The sequence below is a fragment of the Podarcis gaigeae genome (assembly GCF_964106915.1).
Source record: "Podarcis gaigeae genome assembly, chromosome: 13".
NCBI lineage: Eukaryota > Metazoa > Chordata > Lepidosauria > Squamata > Lacertidae > Podarcis > Podarcis gaigeae.
Window position 1 is genome coordinate 24196043 of NC_139689.1, and position 13761 is coordinate 24209803.

The following is a 13761-nucleotide window of genomic DNA, read 5'->3' on the forward strand; positions in this document are numbered from 1 at the left end:
TGTCTCAGGCTTAAACACAGTGTTGCTCAAAATCAGTTTCTGTTACATAGTTATGGAAGTTAAATACTTTTAACACCATACAGCTTCCTTCACAAGAGGTAGCCTGTATTCCCACAGGTTCTACCTGTCTGGCTTCAGTCACAGCCCTCCCAGAAGACTCCTGTCTATATATCTTTCACAGACCCTCAACACAGTCTCCCTAGTCAAGCTGTGAGGCTCTGTCCTTTTGCTAAGGATAGTCTCCTCTCAGTATGGATGCTTAACTCAGGACCGGTTCTCCCTCAGTCAGATCCTACCCTACTCCCTATCTCTCCTCTTAAATCAAGCCCTATGTAACCAACTCCCTTAGAAAATGCTCCTTTTATACTCTCTCCCAAAGTGCTCTTGCTCCCCACCTCTGTGGCTAGCTGACTTTATAGGCAATCAGAGAGAGATTTTCCATCCCTCTGGTGGAGTCTCTGAGGGACTGCATCACCAGACTCTGACCCCACAAGCCCTGACCTGAATCCAAAAGAAAATTTGTGAGGCAAACAAGAATATTTTGATATATTGACATATCACCATGTTTAGCTGGTGATATATCGTGATACTGAAAACCAGTTATTGCCCAGCCAGAGCAGACCTGTTGAAATGAATGGAATGAGTAAATGATGCCTAATCTACTGCATATTACCCAGATATCTACCCGTAGTTCCAAATCTATTTTCTGCCCACCTCTGCTCTAGAATTTGAATCTTGGCTGCTGGGTCACAGGTTCTAGGCCTTGGTTTGCCTCTCGTTTAGGCCAGAAAAGGACAGACACTGTGCATCAAAATCAAATGCCTAGATTCTTTAGCTCCACAACAATTATTTTTTCTTCTTCTTAAGATTGCAGTTCCTCCAGTTTCTCCTACAGTGAAAACTCAGCTTCCTCTGGGCTTATAGTCCACACCCCAGCCCCCATTTTCCTCCCACGGGAGCAAGAGAAAACCCGGTCACTGGAAAAGCCGGTTTCCCTGGAATTCCTCTGGTAAACAGCAGTGTAACTGAGATATTTGTATCCCTGCTGGCAGCCACGCACTGTAAGGCATGTGAGTCACCACTCAGCACGCTTCCGGAAACACTTGACATACATTTACACAAAAACGTGACCATTGTCTAAGAGAGGAGCATTAAAGAATCAGTTTCGTTGTAATGTAATCCTTTGATGTAAAAATTGAGGTTTGGCTTTTGTTGCCCAACTCTCCATGGGACTCTAGAGTCCCCTAAGTCCATGATGGTCAGAGAAGAATGGATGGAGGCAGGATCCAGTGGAAAGCAAGGCAGATATTTATTCTTCTGTTGCAACAGAGACCCCTTCCCTCCTTCCAAGGAGGGAGAGACCTAGAACAAAAGTATGCAGGAACCTTTAAAGGCTTTTGACATTGTGCAACCTCCTTAGCCAAAGACCACCCCAAAATCACCATACATACATCATAGGAGGTAGTCTATGTTAGTTTCTGTTTCTCACTGACCAGCTGCTTGCAGCCACAGGACTGTTTACATTCCACAGTCCAGATACTGTTGGATTCTCACGAGAAAGGGAGATGGGATGTGACGTTTCTGGTTTCCTGTTTCCTTTGTTCTGTTCGTTTCTTTTGTTCAGTTGCTCTCTGCTTCTCATAGAGAGAACATGTATATTTCTTTGCTCTCTGAATAGCTTAGTAATAAAGCATGGCGAGTAGCCCATACTATCTCATCCTTCCATTGTGGACTTTGTTGTTTTAATGCTCTGCTGGGCTCAAAGGAAGATGAGCCATATCAGCTCAGACGACAAGAGCCAAAATCCAATATTTCTACTAATATTTCTACCAATATTGTCTGCTATTTTGTAGACAAAATAGTCTACAGCAGAAATCCTGTCTGCCAGGATACTTGATTGCATTACCTGGGCAGCCTGGCCATTCTTTTAGTTCCTGAATCCAGGTCACAGGCTCACTCTAAGGTAAAGGTAAAGGTACCCCTGCCCATACCGGCCAGTCTTGACAGACTCTAGGGTTGTGCGCCCAACTCACTTAAGAGGCCGGGGGCCAGCGCTGTCCGGAGACACTTCCGGGTCACGCGGCCAGCGTGACAAAGCTGCATCTGGCAAGCCAGCGCAGCACACGGAAACGCCGTTTACCTTCCCTCCAGTAAGCAGTCCCTATTTATCTACTTGCACCCGGGGGTGCTTTCGAACTCCTAGGTTGGCAGGCGCTGGGACCGAGCAACGGGAACGCACCCCGCCACGGGGATTTGAACTGCCGACCTTTTGATCGGCAAGCCCTAGGCGCTGAGGCTTTTACCCACAGCACCACCCGCGTCCCAGGCTCACTCTATTCATACACAAATATGCCCTTAAGACAGGATTTGTAAATGAAAAGACAATAGAAAGGCTTTTCCCATTTGCCTCCCTTACTGCAGAGAAATATTTTGAGGTTATTGGGAGAGTCAAAATGGCTTCAGAATTGCTCTCCTAAATAGTGGTACCTAGGTTCTCAAACATAATCCATTCCGGAAGACCATTCAACATCTGAAATGTTCGAAAACCAAGGCACAAAGGGCTGGCTGCAAGTTCAATTGGAAAAATTGAAAAACACATAGTGGAAGCCGTTCAACTACTGAGGCACGTTCAAAAACGGAAGCAATTACTTCCAAGTTTTCAGCACTCAAAAACCAAAATGTTTGGCTTCCAAGACACTCAAAAAACGAGGTACCACTGTATTGTTTCAGACACATGGTTTATATATTTAGATATGTGTGCATTTATGAATATTTGTTCTATATTTGAGACCTTAGAATTCTTATAACACCATTCTCAATAAAAACTGCACCTTTCTCCAGATATAATGCATTGCTTAGAACAGAGGCAAGGAATCCATCTCAACTCAAGGGCCTCATCCCCTCATGGGCAGCCATTTGTGGGCCACAGATTCGTGGTGTGGGGAGCTAGAAAGGAAAGTAGACAAAACGTTAACTGTTAATTTTACCTTTGTGCATTGGGTTTTATTCCTGCCACGCAAAAGTCGTACACTGTACACTTCTCTCCCAGGCAGGCAAGCAACGGGTACTATCACAGTTCAAGAGCACATTTCAGCCAGACAAAACCACTGCTGGAGGGAGCAATAGAGCAAGCCTGGTGAAGGATACAACCTGAGGACAGGGAGGAATCCCAGCAGCTAGATAGAGAGGCCTGCATTCATCCCCAGGGCCTGAGGTTCCCCACCCCTGGTTTAGACATACACCTATCATTAGCTGGTTTAATCAAGATTAATGTGTTTCAAGCCACGTGTGGTGGTGCCCAAGTTGTGCCTGGATCTCTGAGCCTATGCAATGACAAGGAGCAGCCATGCTAGTCCGTTGCAGCAATGAACCAGCCAGCAAAAGTACTCTGACACTTCCTTAGTCTTTTACTAACAAAACTAGTACATTTGCTACCAGCTTGTAAGGCCATGGCAAGCTTCCAACTTTATGCCCTCCCCCTCTTTCTCCTACCCTACAGCACCATGGCAAGTTCATGGGTGGTTAATGTGAAACTTTGAAGCTCCTGGTGCTTAAATTTGAAGTGCTCAAACAAACGGCTGCTCAACATAGGAAACAAAACCAAACACAGGATCCAGTCAGACTGGATGTGATCCATTCCTCCCAGCTAGTGGCCACTGATGGTATGTAGGTCAGAAACACAGCATGAAGACACCTGAAGTGTAACAATAATTTGCTGTGGTGATAAAAGTTTTTGTTTGTCACTATGTTATGTATTCTTGTGTTTTATATTGTAAACCACTCTGTGATCCTTGGATGAAGGGGAGTATATAAATATAATAAAATAACAATAAGGTACTCCTAGTTTCAGTTGAGACTGAGGTCTGCAGTGTCAAATTTTGCTAATGAACTCCAGCGCACCTCTGCCACCAATGTTGTGTCATTTATTTTCAGGTATTAAGATAATATTGAATAAATGAAAGTGAGGGAAACCTTTGGCCTTCCGAATGTTGCAGAACTACAGCTCCCATCATCCTTGCCCACTGGTCATATTTGCTGGGGATGGTGGAAGTTGTACTTCAACAACATCTGGAGGGCCTGGAATAATGCAGTGGGGGGTTCCACTCTGAAATTATAATTTCCTATTTTAAACATTTTTACTCTCCCATTTAATCCACTCACATAAAGACTATGGGGGGAGGAGGGTTGCCTGTGAACTGAACGGCTATTTGATTTGTTGATTTCTAAAACATATATCCTGCCCTTTGTTCTAGGGCTCCAGGATGGGTTACAACAACCAGCAGTAAGAATTAGTATGTAGATGTGACAACGTAGTAATATAGGAAAGATGAACATCTATCAGTTTTCTGCCACCTAGATATCCCTCTGCATTAAATAACAAAGACAAAAAAGCCTAATAAGAGAAGGAATGGTCCTCCCCGCTCTCTTTTTCCCTCTGTTGCTTTACAGCAGGGATGGGGAACCTCACTTGTGCAGGATTTCAATTTATCTCACCTTTCTACATGCACTATCCTAAGTGTTGAACAGTGTCTGGTAAAGCATTTGTTGATGTTCCCTGGCTGAGGGCGCTGGGGTCGGCAGGAAATTATTTATGGCTCCTATTTAGAAAAGCCTTCTTTCAGTGATGCTCAGCAGCTACAGGGGGGGGGGGGTGAGGAGGAAGGGAAATCAAGCTTTGAGGTTAGGAAATGATTTCATGCATTTGCTTTCTGAGTGGGCTTGTCTAAACACACACACACACTCTCTCTCGCCCATTCATTTAAACAAAAATGCAGACCATTTGGGACAAAATCCATCTTTGCTTTTCTTCCTGCAACTTTGGCCCTTCTGGATAAAACAGCCCAGTCCTCCCCCCCCCCCCCACACACACACATACACCATTTTTTTCTACATTGCAATCTGTATTCTATCCTATCTTAACTGTTTTGTGGTACTTTTGGACAATTAGTGTGGCATCGTGGTCGGAGCCTGAGACTAGGAACTGGGAGGCCAGGGTTAAATTCCCCACTCGGCCATGAAGCTCACTGGGTGACCTTGGGCCTGTCACTGCCTCTAAGCCTAACCTACCTCAAAGGGTTGTTGTGGAGATTAAATGAGACAGAGAACCATGCACAGCACCTTGAGCTCCTTGGAGAAATAGGTGGGATATAAATGAAATTTTAAAGAATTAAAAAATCCCTTTCCCACCATTAAAGATGAATCCGTCTTCCTGCAATCTGGAAGTACTCTTCCCTGTAGGGGAAGTACTCTTCCCTGCTCCACTCAGATAACAATACACCATGGCCTTCTCCTGATATGGAACACTTAATACAGGGGTCCACAAACTAAGGTCCGTGGGCCGGATAAGGCCCGAGGGATTCATTTATATGGCCCACGGCAACCCCTCTGCCCACTGCCGTTGCCCAATTCCGGGTTGGAGGAGCACCAGAAATAGCTTGCACGCATGCGCAAGCGTTATTTCCAGTGCACATCCAGGTTGGAGGAGGCCCATGCACATAAGCTATTTCCGGTGCGTCTCCAACCCAGAAGTGCGCTGGAAATAGCATGTGCGCACGCGTATAGGCACGCGCTCCCCCGCCCTCCGGCCCGCTGCATGATCAGCGCTGGAGACACCGGCCCAAGGCACGGTAAGTTTGCTGACCCCTGAGTTAATACTTTCATACTGATCTCACTACAGGAACTGAGGAACTGTTCTCCCCAGGCAAGTGTGACTTAGCAGTTATGAGACAAGCTTGTGACTTTGCATTAATGCAGTGTCAGGATCGCTGAGTGCCAGACTCAAGGCGCCAGACTCAAGGCAGTGAACAAGCCTTCCTGTGAATGGATTGGGTGTTCTGGTCTCCATATGGAGGCGTGGGTTTGAATCTCACTTCTGACATTTCCTTTTTTTCCTCCTTTTTGTTCAGAGCCACTGTGGTGTGTCAGTTAGGATGTTGGACTGCAACCTAGGAAGACCAGGATTCAAATTCCCACTCAGCCCTGAAGCTCACTGGGTGACCATGGGGCAGATACTGTCTCTCGGCCTAACCTACCTCTCAGGGTTGTTGGGAGGATAAAATGGGGAGTTAGAGAACCATTTGTACCACCCTGAGCTTCTTGGAGGAAAATAAATGTAATAAATAAATTAATAAATAAGATTGGCACTGTTCCACAGCTGCCATCCAACCCCCCCCCCCACCTAAATAGGAAACTAATCCCTAAATACATTAACTCATAATTTTATTACCTTTCTTCTAAAAAATCATTTCTCCACTCCCTTTGTCTGACTTGTCTTTCAGATTGTAAGCTTGTAGAGGGCAGTCACTTGTCTCTTTTTGTAAAAAATCTTTAAGATGCCCTACAGCAGGGTCAGCTCGCCCATGAGGTAAGGTGAGGCAACCACCTCAGTTGGCAGGGTCCACCAGGGGCAGCAAATCCCAGGGTCAATCTTTCTCCCCATGCATCCAGCAGCTGTTTATGTGTGGTCTCCCATGTAACTGGAGCTCTTCTGCAGCTGGGAGTCTTGACTGCATGGAAGCCTATAGGTAAGCAGCTATTAATATATAGGCTTCATCAGTCCAGCACAGCCTCACCCAATGTAAGAGCATCCCATCACATGATGAAGAGGGCTACTTTGTCAGGTGGTAATAAGGTGACAAATAGGGAGAGAGATGCAGAGAATGATAGCCCTATGCAAATTGAGGGATAGGGATACGCTTGTGCTGCCAGAGAAATGAGGAAAGCACCACCCAGCTTTAAGTCTGTTGTGCACACTGTGACACTGAGAAGCCTCTGCTGGTGCAAAGTGCCACATCCTATCTTCTGGTGGAAAAGAAACATAATGAGAATAGTACGCACTGCAACTGCACTGGTTCCTGCAAGCTCTCCAGCCCATCAAGCCCTTATGAACTGCACATCTGAATCAGACCCAAGTCCCAACATTTTCCCCCCAACAGGGACACTTCTGCAAAACTGGCAAGCAGAGTTTAAATTACAATCACTCCCCCCTTTCCTTTGTTTTCTTGTGTCAGCTATTCAGGGCAGATTCCATTCAGCTAACACAATTAAATAGCTAGCTAGTTCCTTTTTGATCTGTTGATTCCTTTTTCAAAGCTATTTTATTGAGGGGAGGATTAATAGTTTGGAAGAACTCACTGCAGCAAGTGACAGAATTGCAAAACCAAGTTACACAAGGGCATATACATGGCAATTTGTCTTTATGCGTTAAGCTATGCAGCCTTTTAGCTAACGTTAATTGTAGTTCATTTTGTGTTTTCTAAAAAGCAATGGTCACCATGCCATACCGTAATGAGTTGCATAACTTAACTAGTAACTATTGCTTCCCAACTTTAATGGCCCAGAGCACCAGTCATCGCCTGACAGGTAGGATGTAGGGCCTACTGCTGAGCTGTAGTCTGATCAATGCCTGTCTATTGAGAGCTTTGAAAAGATTGAACAAGAAATAGTTGACTGGGGAAAAAAATGGCAGATAGGATACTGTGCTAAGAACAAAAGAAAGGAGGCCCAGAGAGAAAATGCTAGCTAATAATTTAGATGGGTGGGTTCTGAATGCAGTATGGAGGCGGCAAGCTGTCTTAATTCATTTTATTTTTACTAACCCTTGCAGAGCAGGAATCATCACTTTTGAGCCTGGTGCCTATACGAAATGCTAATAATGGCTCTTGGACACTTGGCTCTGTCCTCCTGGCCAGCATCCTAGGCCTGAATGAGGCTGAGATATCAAGCAAAAACACCTGCCCAGGTAAGGTTTCTGGCACAGTCAGTGGCATTGTATTTCTAATTCTGTGTTGGTAGATGGAAATGTCTGTCTTTGATTTCTATTCACCACTTTGGGTTGGGGTGGGTGTTAGTGCTAGCACATCGCCTAGTTCTAACAATGGTTTTGTGCCTTAAGCCAAGTTTAAGATTCTATAAAGTTAAAGGGTTGCGACGCTCATTTCGCTTTATTGGCCGAGGGAGCCAGCATACAGCTTCCAGGTCATGTGGCCAACATGACTAAGCCGCTTCTGGCAAACCAGAGCAGCACACGGAAACACTGTTTACCTTCCCGCCGGAGCGGTACCTATTTATCTACTTGCACTTTGAGGTGCTTTTGAGGAGCAGGAGCAGGGACTGAGCAACGGGAGCTCACCCTGCTGCGGGGATTCGAACCGCTGACCTAGGCTCTGTGGTTTAACCCACGCGCCACCCGCGCCCCCTTAGGATTCTATACACTCTCATCAAACCACAGAGTTTTGACTGTCAGGCAAAGTCCTTTCTGTGCAGGGCATGCAGAATAAGATGCAGTCAAGAGTGTCAGCTTGGCTTTGTGACTGTGGGTGCCCGGTTTCATGGGTGCCATGCAGTGTGCATGGCCCTAGCCCTAAAATTTGTGGGGAATTTTGTTGGTGCTCAGGCACCCAGGGCCCCAGGGAGTTAGCACCAAGCATCCAGGGTGCAGTAGAAGCCTGCTTCTCGTCTTATAAGCAGGAAGGCTGGAGAAACTGTCCTCACTAAAATTTTCTCTATGGAAATAATGCTGGAATGAGCAGTAATGGTTTGCAGACCCACGTCAAACCATGGCTTTAGTTCCCAGATTGTGGTAAATTGTAACCACGGTTCAGGTACTGAAATGTTGCATTCAACCATTGTTTTATTTTCCTTTAACCAACTAAAAGGGTACAGAGCCAGTGGGGGAGCAGGGCTTAATACATGTCTCTCTCTCTTTTACTCCCACTCCAAATTGCCAGCTGCGTGGGTGACAGTTCTGGCCCTTCTCTGGCTCCACTCCAGGGCCACAGGCCAGAGGGATGAGTGGAAGTTACTGGAAGCTAAAGCTCTCAGCTGACTCCAGGCACCTGCAGGCGAAAGACTTATTTATTTGTTAATTTAATATATTTATATTCCACATTTCTCCCAGATTAGGATTCCAGGTGGCTAGCAACATTTCAAAACATATTATAAAATTCAGTGCAATAAAACAAACAGTGACTTATAATGTTGGTATTTTAGTTAGTTTGCTTAAAGACTAAAACAGAATTCCCTGGATGCTGGGATCAATGGGGTCATATACTCTTTGGTGAGAGATTTAAAATTACAAAACATGCAGCAAAGTTAAGTGTGAAAATATAGGCTTTTAGAACTTTAAAAAAGCCACTTCTAATTTTATTCCAAAGTTTCCCACTTTCCCTTACAGGTAGCATAGAAAGAGAATACAAGTTAAAATATGTTTACTCCCAAACGGGTCTGGGTAAAAGGCGGATCTACACGGATCCTCATGGATCCTCCACTTTTTAAAAAATAACTCCAACAAATGCAGTGTCAAATCACACCTAGAAGGCACGCCTACAAACTGGACTATAAAAAACGTGGATCCAACACTTTGCCAGGCCGCAGCACCACAAAAACATGGATCTGAGGCACGGATCCGCATGAATTCATATGATTTTTATATTGAAACAAAATAAAAACACCATGATACTGTAGACCACATCTTAGTCTGTAGGCAGAAAAAAAAATCACGCATCCACTGTTTCGTGGTGCCGCAATGGTGCAAAAACATGGTTAAAAAACACGGATCCTCATGAATCCTCATGATTTTTGCACTAGATCAGCCCAAACTCACCGTCAAATTACACATCATGTCCAGGGGCACAGCCTGCACCATAAAAATCACGGATCCACGGCTTCCTGGCCATACCGTGGCCCAAAAACGTGGTTTTGAAGCACGGATCTTCATGGATCCTCACGCTTTTTGCATTGGGCCAACCCAAACTCACTGTCAAATCACATATCATAGCCAGGGGCACAGCCTACACCACAAAAAACTCGGATACACGCCTGCCTGGCCATGCCGTGGCCCAAAAACGTGGTTCCGAAGCACGGATCTTCATGGATCCTCATGATTTTTGCAGAAGAACAGCCCAAAGTCACTATCAGATCAAACATCATGGCCAGGGGCACAGCGTCTACCACGAAAATCACGGACCCACGGCTTCCTGGCCACTCCATGGCCCAAAAACGTCGTTTTGAAGCACGGATCCTCACAGATCTTAACGCTTTTTGCAGTGGACCACCCCAAACTCACTGTCAAATCACACATCATGTCCATGGGCACAGCCTGCACCACAAAAAAACTGAGATCCACGGCTTCCTGGCCACTCCATGGCCCCAAAACTTGGTTTTGAATCACGGATCCTCATGGATCCTCACGCTTTTTGCATTGGGCCAACTCAAACACTGTCAAATCATATATCATAGCTAGGTTCACAGCCTGCACCACAAAAACCTCAGATCCACACTTGCCTGGCCGTACTGTGGCCCAAAAACGTGGTTCTGAAGCACGGATCCTCATGGCTCCTCATGATTTTTGCACTGGATCAGCCCAAAGTCACCATCGGATCAAACATCATGGCCAGGGGCACAGCATCCACCACAAAAATCACGGATCCACGGCTTCCTGGCCACTCCATGGCCAAAAAACGTGGTTTTGAAGCACGTATCCTCATGGATCATCACACTTTTTGCATTGGGGAACCCCAAATTCATCCTTTAATCAAATATCTTGTACATAACCACAGATCTGACTACAAACATCATGGATCTACTGCTTCATGGCCCTGGCCAGATGCTACCCTGGATATATTGGCCAATTTTTAGGTGGGTGTGCTGGGATGGAGGAAACAGAGTCGGCTGAATCTCTATCCATTAAAGATGGGTGTCCAATGGCTTGGCCAGAATAATTTCAGTTTGGTTTGCCAGCTCCCAGCTCTTCATGGGTCGCAATAGTCACCTGTAGTTGCCATCAGGAGTCCCGGTGTGATCCTGGATGCTTCTGTCTCTATGGAGGCATTGGTCACAAATGTAACCAAACTGGACTTTTGGAATCTATGTCAGGTTAGGCGATCGGTACTGTACCTGTCCCTTTCCCACCTAGCCATGGTGATCCATGCAGTAGTCACCTGCAGACTAGACTACTTTAACTTGCTGTACACCTGAGCCGGGGAGTGCAGGGTATAAATGTGATAGAGAGAGGGGGGGAGGGAGATGCAGGGCTACTCTTGAGACTGCTCCAGAAACTCCAAATGGTCTAAAATGCAGATGCATGAGTTCTTACTTGGACTTTGTGGAGAGCCCACATTCAGTTGGTTGTTCATCAGCTGGATTGGCTCCAGGTGGAGTATCGAATCAGGTTCAATGTTTTGGTGCTAATCTTTAAAGCCCTAAACAATCTGTGACCTTTCTTATCAGTGGGAATTATCTTCCAGTACACCCCCCCATGAGTGTGACGCTCATCTAACAGCAACCTACTGGTGGTCCCTGGCCCAAAACATATCCAGCTGTCCTCAACCAGAGCCAGAGCCTTAGCCAGAGCCTTTTTGGTGGAACGCTTTGTCTAATGAGACCAGGGCTCAGTGCAATCTATCTCAGTTCTCTCACTTGTCATGGTGAGTGGGCTTGCACATTCCTATGACCCTTGTGACCCGTTGGGGCCACCTCCAGTGACCATGTGGCCTGATATAAGAGGGTTCTAAAATCAGTCCTGAAAGTAGACTGATTGAGAATGACACACGCATAGCTTTTGGTCTGCCATTAACAAGGTGAGCTGAAGCAAATTCTTGCCTCCCTTTGGGCTTAGCAATATTTCCTACAGCATTCTTGTTGAAGGGCATTGGAGAGTTAGGTGTGGGTCACTTTTCTGTTTTTCCATCAAGCCCCCAGACAAGAATGCTACAGCATCAGCCCCAAACACTCAGTCTCATAACAAAAAATACTCAACGGGGTTAGGGCTGAGGGTAGGGGAAGTACAATCATGATCTTTCCAGTCCTCTAGAACCTGACCCTTTTGGTCATTTTGGTCATGGAGCCAAATATCTGTTCCCAAGTTTAAAGATCTAAACAAGTAAAGAACAAGCTTGCCCTTTACATGCAAAAGCCCTGAAATTCAGCCCATTGGGCAACGGATCATGGGACTGGGAGGAGGGAGGTAAGGACTAGCACCTTCTCTGCCCTCCACCTCCAACACCTACACCTGAAAGATTCATGATGGGGTTCGATTTGAGAAGCTGAATGTTTATAAAGGCACTTGGCCAATTTCTGCCACAGAAATTCTGAACAGAAACACTCTGCAGGTTCAGCCCCCAAAATAAACTGCTCTATGGTCTCTGTGTTGGGAAATGGGAACAGATCTTGCTCATCACCAACCTTCCCTCCGCAAATCAGTATCACTATGAGGCTGAACTGAACAGCTTGCTCCAGAGTTTTAAGAGATACGTTTCTGTGGTGTAGTGGTTAAGAGCGGTGGACTCTAATCTGGTGAGATGGGTTCACTTCCCCGCTCCTCCACATGCAGGCTGCTGGGTGACCTTGGGCCAGTCACACTTCTCTCTGAACTCTCTCAGCCCCACCTACCACACAAGGTGTCTGTTGTGGGGGTGGAAGGGAAAGGAGATTTTTAGCCACTTTGAGACTCCTTCAAGTAGAGAAAAGCAGGATATAAAAACCAACTCCATGAATAAGAATTCGATGGAAAAGGACCATCCCTGCCATGATGATGAAAACTATATGTTTCGATTTTGCTGTATTATACCAACCTGTGGAATATAGAATCATAGAATCATAGAGTTGGAAGAGACCACAAGGGCCATCGAGTCCAACCCCCTGCCAAGCAGGAAACACCATCTGAGCACTCCTGTCATATGGTTGTCAAGCCTCTGCTTAAAGACCTCCAAAGAAGGAGACCCCACCGCACTCCTTGGCAGCAAATTCCACTGTCAAACAGCTCTTACGGTCAGGAAGTTCTTCCTAATGTTTAGGTGAAATCTTCTTTCTTGTAGTTTGGATCCATTGCTCCGTGTCCGCTTCTCTGGAGCAGCAGAAAACAACCTTTCTCCCTCCTCTATGTGACATCCTTTTATATATTTGAACATGGCTATCATATCACCCCTTAACCTCCTCTTCTCCAGGCTAAACATGCCCAGCTCCCTTAGCCGTTCCTCATAAGGCATCGTTTCCAGGCCTTTGACCATTTTGGTTGCCCTCCTCTGGACACGTTCCAGTTTGTCAGTGTCCTTCTTGAACTGTTCAAGAAGGAACGGCTAAGGGAGCTGGGCATGTTTTTCCATCGAATTCTTATTCATGGAGTTGGTTTTTATATCCTGCTTTTCTCTACTTGAAGGAGTCTCAAAGTGGCTAAAAATCTCCTTTCCCTTCCACCCCCACAACAGACACCTTGTGTGGTAGGTGGGGTTGAGAGAGTTCAGAGAGAAGTGTGACTGGCCCAAGGTCACCCAGCAGCCTGCATGTGGAGGAGCGGGGAAGTGAACCCATCTCACCAGATTAGAGTCCACCGCTCTTAACCACTACACCACAGAAACGTATCTCTTAAAACTCTGGAGCAAGCTGTTCAGTTCAGCCTCATAGTGATACTGATTTGCGGAGGGAAGGTTGGTGATGAGCAAGATCTGTTCCCATTTCCCAACACAGAGACCATAGAGCAGTTTATTTTGGGGGCTGAACCTGCAGAGTGTTTCTGTTCAGAATTTCTGTGGCAGAAATTGGCCAAGTGCCTTTATAAACATTCAGCTTCTCAAATCGAACCCCATCATGAATCTTTCAGGTGTAGGTGTTGGAGGTGGAGGGCAGAGAAGGTGCTAGTCCTTACCTCCCTCCTCCCAGTCCCATGATCCGTTGCCCAATGGGCTGAATTTCAGGGCTTTTGCATGTAAAGGGCAAGCTTGTTCTTTACTTGTTTAGATCTTTAAACTTGGGAACAGATATTTG

At 45.9% G+C, this 13761-nt stretch overlaps 1 protein-coding gene across 2 annotated transcripts in view; it reads left to right on the forward strand.

Annotated features, from left to right (window-relative positions):
* Nucleotides 1-5552: 5552 nt before the first annotated feature.
* LOC310829552 (von Willebrand factor A domain-containing protein 5A-like) overlaps nt 5553-13761 on the forward strand; it is a 34642-nt gene continuing 26433 nt past the window's right edge. The window contains exons 1-2 of one of the 2 annotated variants that reach the window (XM_083708168.1): nt 5553-5627; nt 7607-7741. The gene's annotated coding sequence lies outside the window, so the exon portion shown is untranslated. The remainder of the gene's footprint in view (nt 5628-7606; nt 7742-13761) is intronic. The other variant, XR_014557313.1, reaches the window with a different exon arrangement.